Source organism: Petromyzon marinus, chromosome 19 (assembly GCF_048934315.1).
Source record: "Petromyzon marinus isolate PM22_M1 ecotype Great Lakes invasive population chromosome 19, UKy_Petmar_22M1.pri1.0, whole genome shotgun sequence".
Lineage (NCBI taxonomy): Eukaryota > Metazoa > Chordata > Hyperoartia > Petromyzontiformes > Petromyzontidae > Petromyzon > Petromyzon marinus.
This window is the reverse complement of record NC_133685.1, coordinates 12,914,133-12,920,159: the sequence shown is the minus strand read 5'-3', so window position 1 is coordinate 12,920,159 and position 6,027 is coordinate 12,914,133.

The following is a 6,027-nucleotide window of genomic DNA, read 5'->3' as shown; positions in this document are numbered from 1 at the left end:
TTGGCGGAGCTATCATTTGAAGGCCAGGTCGCGTCTGTTAACGAGCTATATTGCTAAGTGTGCCTTACCTGGAAAAACAAAGTTTTGTTTAATGCACGACCCTGGTGTGCTGTAGTACAACCACGCTTTTAGAATTATGCGACAGCCCAGTCTGTCGTGATGCCAATGCCACTACTTGCAGAAGTGAGACGATCTCCGCGGCCACTCGTCTCTCCACTGGCTGTTGGGTAGAGCTGCCCGTGGTTGACCTTCTTCGGCCGAAACGTCGTGATTTTTGTTGTTTTATTTTTTACCTACGTGACTTTACCGAATAGAACCAAAGAGTATGGATCCTTGCAGTCACGAAAGCTTCAAATCTAGAATCTTCTTCTCCTGTCCAATTTGTCCCCGCATATCAATCGCGTGTGCGCGAGTTCCTTTATACAGATTGCTTCGAGAAAATGTTAACACTTATATGGGACTATCGTTTTTAATGGGAATTAACGAATAATAGGCTGTAACGTGATAGCAGATACATGTTAATAGCTTCAAAAAGTCAAAGGGTCTCGACTTGTTCGCCATCGTTGTCAACGCGTGCCTGGAATCTTCTCCAGGTGCTCTTCAGAGCCCGGAGGGAGCACATTTATTGCGGTATTGTTGACATTTTGTTAAGTAAAAAAATATAGTTTTGTGTTCTGCTCGTGCCGTGCCACCACACTCGTTTTCTTTTAGCCAGTACCGGACATTTGGCGATGTTGATGATGATGTGAGGTCATCTACAGTCAAATGAGACGTCACACCCCTGTGATGATGACGTGCCCACGCCATTCGGGTCCTGTGTGTGAAGGCGGAGAGCTTGTTTATTTATTGTTGTGTGTATATGTGTAATGTAATGTATGTTGAACTTATTACGCGCCGTACGTAGCCAAACGCGTTCATCGGTAGTGCGGGTGTAGTCCGCAGAGGAATTCTGTCACCGCTGGGAGTCGGATGATCGCTTGCTAGCTGGCACTGCCCTCTGTTGGCCACCACTGCCAAGTTTCTCAGGTTTTATAAAACAATGTTTTTTTGTAAGTGTTCATTGATAGACATTGTTCTATATGTGCGGCAAACCGGTAACCGATATTTTTGTCCGGGTGCTTTTTGTTCACGCGGTTAAATAGCAATGCAATCGCCCCTCCCCCACGCCCTATCCCTAATTGTAACAACTCCGATCTCTCCGACTTCTAACTGGAACGCCAATGGCTTTTCTCCGTCGTAAACAAAAAGGAATAACCCTTCGCCACTCGTAAAGATAAAAAAACACAAACAAACTTCCAAAAAAAACTGCACTTTATTTACAGACGGAGGCGACTGGACGCCTCATTGCAAAGTAACAACAACAGCAGCAGCAGCGGCGACAAACACAGCAGCACGATTCCAAGCAGAGCCCTGGCAATACCGAATTCCCAATGAAGCCCCGGCTCGCAACCAACGGTTAAATCGAGTGCCGAAACACACTCGCTTCAAAATAACTCGAGGCCCGACATTTAAACAACAACAACAACAAAGTACATTCCTGACGTGGGAAAGAGTAGTGACGCAGTGGTTAGCGCGCGCGCTGTGATAAACAAGGCGGGCGACGCGGTAATCCGATCGATAGCCGCGGTCACGGCTTTCACACCCGAGACGAGTCGAGATATGTGGACAGGTCCTCGAGGACTGCCAACCACGCCACCTCCCCTAACCCCGCTCGCCCTTCCCTACATCAAACCGCACCGGCCGGCGTGGTGAAGTTTGATAAAACACAACGCAAAAACCCTCGTGACTGACAGCGTGGGAAGGAGAAGGGCCTTTGCCCAATCGTGACTTCACAAAGAAAGGGAAGTGGAGTATATGATTATATTATTGTAATTCTCGTCGTCGTGAAGAGCGCTGAGCTTCGTGCAGTTAAAATTGTTAAATCTCACGCGGTGAGCAACTGCATTGAGTCGGGTTTCTTTGGTTGTTGGTAAAGTTATTAATTTTCTTACGAAAGCTCGAGCGAGTCTCGAGATTTTGTTTTTTTCAAGACGGCGCCTCGATTGAACTGCATTCTCGTTGCTTGCAAGGGAGTAAAGCAACGTCGCTCACGAGGTGATGACGCTCACAATAATAATCATTTATATTTATTTTCACGAATGTCTCAAGGCGCCTTGTAAGAACAAGGAAAGGCCAAAAGAGACGGAGGAGCTAAAAAGGAAACATCTGACTTACGGTGTTCTAAGACGATATTTAAAAGTATCCACATCATCGGATAATCGACTTTTGCAACGGAAGGGAAATTCCATAACCGTGGCGCAGACACGGCAAAAAAAATGCACCTGTCGGACACCTTACTTGCTGTACTGCATCGCTCAGGCTACTGGGTGCCCTCGCAATCTTCTTGCAATGATTTTGCCTTGTCCGTAAGATGTACGGACCATTGAACGTCATCCCCTCCTCACGCGTTCATTGTTTGTATAGCTTTATTTTGGTGATTTTGAAAACGTTTTGGTTTAACCATGTTTGTTTGTTGTAATACCGAGTTAGCTTGATAACTTTAATCTAAATTGTCTTATGGTTGCTATTGTTTGACTTGCATCCCACTGGGATTTTTGCACACAGCGTTGAAATGCGGTGTTCTTTCTGGAAGACTTTGCTGTTTTTTCCCGTATTTTTCTGTTGCGTGCAGTCACTTTAAGATGTTTCTTGTTCGTATTTTTGTTTGTTGCGGTTGCACCCGATTCAAGAGCCGCATGGCTCACAAGGTTATGAACTAATAAATGAAACTGAAACTGACTGAACGTGTTCATTCGTCACGTGTAGTCAGCGAGGGGCCGTCGTGCCAAACGTGCGACCTCTTGCGTCGAGGCAAATTGGATTATTTAGCTGCTAGAAATGTCCAAGTGATAAGCCACTTTGTTGAGCTATCATTTTGTGGCCAGGTCGCTTTTGAAAAATAAGTTAATACCTCAAGTGGCCTTTGTCTGGTAGGATGGGGATGATTCAGTGTTGTATTTGTGTGTGTGTTTGGGTGATTTGTGTACCATTCTTTGCACTCCTATCGTGTTTGTGTACTGTTTGTTGCTGTGACGTTCTGACCCCTCCCCAGGCCCCTGCCGGGCATCCGTGAAAAGAAAATCTTCTTCACAGGCTCATCGGATTTCTCCTGCAGTATAAATACATCATTCTCGTTCTTGCGACAGCATTCGCATCAACTGCCCTCGGCTCCCACACACTTGCGTGGCATGGTCTCGAGTGCTTTGCTTGATCCACGGATCACGTGGGGCGACCGCGACGGCGGGTTACCCATTAAATTTCGATTTAAAGCTTTCGTGACTGCAATGATTCATCTTCTTTGGTTCTTTCGGTAAAGTCACGTAGAATGATAATAAAATAATAAATTGATAAAATAATTCCTTTGTCAAGGCGCTTTGTTCCTCTCACACAGCTTAAAGGCCGTATCTGAACGTGGCTCTTTCACTCCAGCGCTGTCCTACCAGACAGTCTCGCCCCCTTCACCTGATGAAGGCCGCTTGTGTTGTGGCCGAAACGTCGTGAGAATATTATTGTGTTATTTTATTTTATCAATTTATTATTTTATTATCATTCTACGTGACTTTACCGAAAGAACCAAAGAAGGGTTACCCATTGCTTTCAAGGTCGCAGACCTCAACGTCGAACGTCGACTCGCCCAAACGGCAGCGCAGCGAGCGCAATGTGCCGCTGGAGTTTGCGCACCGAGACGGGGCGACATCGGTCCGCAAAGCGGCGACGGCGACTGTCGGTCTGAGCTCTCGATCGCAGAGGGCGCCGCCGGGTCTGCAGATGTGACGGTGACATTTCTGACGAAGTGGAGCCATCGGACGCCCGTGATGGGCGTCCGATGGCGTATTTCGCGTCGCGCGCGGAAGGACTGCGGCCGATCCAAATCGCCTTGCGAGCAATGTCCCAGGCATTATTAAAGCACGCGGGTTTAGCTCCTTGCGAAGTAGCGCGCGGATTGTAACTGGAACTGCGATTGGACGGAACACGTGACGTGCGGCTAATCTCAACTTAAATTCTCAGTCGCCTGCGTCCTACCCATTAAGCATGCCAACGTTGGGCTAACGTTGACACGTGGTTGAAAGTGCCGAAACAACTTTGGGCCAACGTTGACTCAACGTTGCGTGTTTACTGGGTCAATGTTTGTCTTCGACAAAATATACAAGCTACGTGTGGATTCTAATCCGGCTGGCGAACATGACGAGCCTTTTAACGAGACGTGTGCACGTTTTATTAATTCCCTCGATTTTTCCAAAGAACCTTTATTCAAATAGACAGAAATTATTGACGTTTAATTTTTAATTGAAAAAAGCCCTGTGTGTGTTTGTGGGGAGCGGTGGTGTAGCGGTTAGCGCGCTGCGCTCCGAATTCGGCGACCCAAGTTCCGATTCCAGCTCACGGTCAATACCGGTGACGATTATCTTAATCGGGTCTTGGGCCTCCCCTAGGTCGACTCAGCCTCAAATGAGTACCTGGTGCGGTGTGTAGTTAACATCGCCACTGGGGAGACAAAGGCGGTCGTGCGTGGTGCTGGCCACCCACCCCCTCGAGTGCCGTGCCAGCCATAATCGGTACTCGCTAACAGCACTTGCCCCAACGGTCTGTTAAAGCTACACGGGGGATGATATTCTTTCTTTGCTGGGGAGCCGTGGCGCTGTGATTAACGCACTGACGACCATCCCAGCATCCCATGGCTATCAGCGGTGGCAAATATCTGAGCCGGTCCTACGTCTCCCAAGGCCTTACATTATTACCTGCTTTGGCGTGTAAACGTCAGCATTGGGGAGGCAAAGGCGTCCGGGAGCGTGATGTTTCTTACACCTCCCCCTATTGAGTCGGGTTTCGCCTTAACAGGGGCTCGCGAACGGCACTTTGTACGGACAGACTGCAAGGGCTACAAGGCGAGTCTTAGTGTGCGTGTGCACGTGCATGTGTGCAGTGCCGGACTAAGCGAATGCGGGGCCTGTAGCACGATGTTATCAAGGGGCCCTACATTAAAAAAAAACATAAATATTAAAACACAATTTTTTTTACTTGCACAGTAAAGCAATTGTATTTTCTCATTTGCTATACAGCCAGGTGATACGACAAATTGCTAAGCTTAAACACCCAGTCGTTCGTGAAAGTTGAAGGTAGTATAGTACTATAGTAATAGAGCAAGTGCAGAATCACTGAACCGGAATTGATAGCTTGAAAGCGTTTAGCGTGGGGCCCTAGCATATGTAGCTACTCTTGCTACTCGGATAATCCGACACTGCATGTGTGCACGCGCTTGGTCTTGTAGAGGAACCAGCACACAAGTGGTGCCGCAATTGCATGACCAACAAAAGCTCTCGGCCTTGCCCAGACCACGAGCTCAACTGAACTGAACGCGTCGCCATTTTGTAATTTAGAACCAGTGATTGGAAGGGCTGAGAGAATGTGGCCATCCCGACAACGGGCAGCCGTTGAAACAAAGACACAAAAACCAGCAGACAGATCAATGTTTGCTGCTGCAATACGCCTCTGAGATCCCCACAATGTGGTGAGGACTGGTACCCTCACGCTATGGGGGAGCCCGTTAGCCGCTTCCTGAAGGCAAGTCACTCAGATGACTTGTTTGTGACCCCACAGGAAAATGTTCCCTTGCAGCCAATGAGGCCTTCAGGGTGTGCGGTCAGATTAGCACAACTCCATTCTCCAGGCCACGCTGACTGACGCCTGCTGAATGTTTGGAGTTTGCGCGTGGAATTTTCTCCAGCTCCTGCGGTCTTTCCCTCCACATTGTGAATCACGCGATTACCACGTACGGCGCGAAGTAAGTTCAACATATATACATTTGGCTGCGAGGGATTTCCACGTGACAAGCCGCTTCGTTGACCTATAATTGGTGGACAGGTGGCTTCTGAAAAGGAGCTATTAAGCTCAGTGGGCCCTACCTGGTAAAATACAAATTAGATAGTTTAATGTAAAATAAAAATGTTTAGTTAACTTTTACGTCTGCCGTGGAGATGTAACAATGAA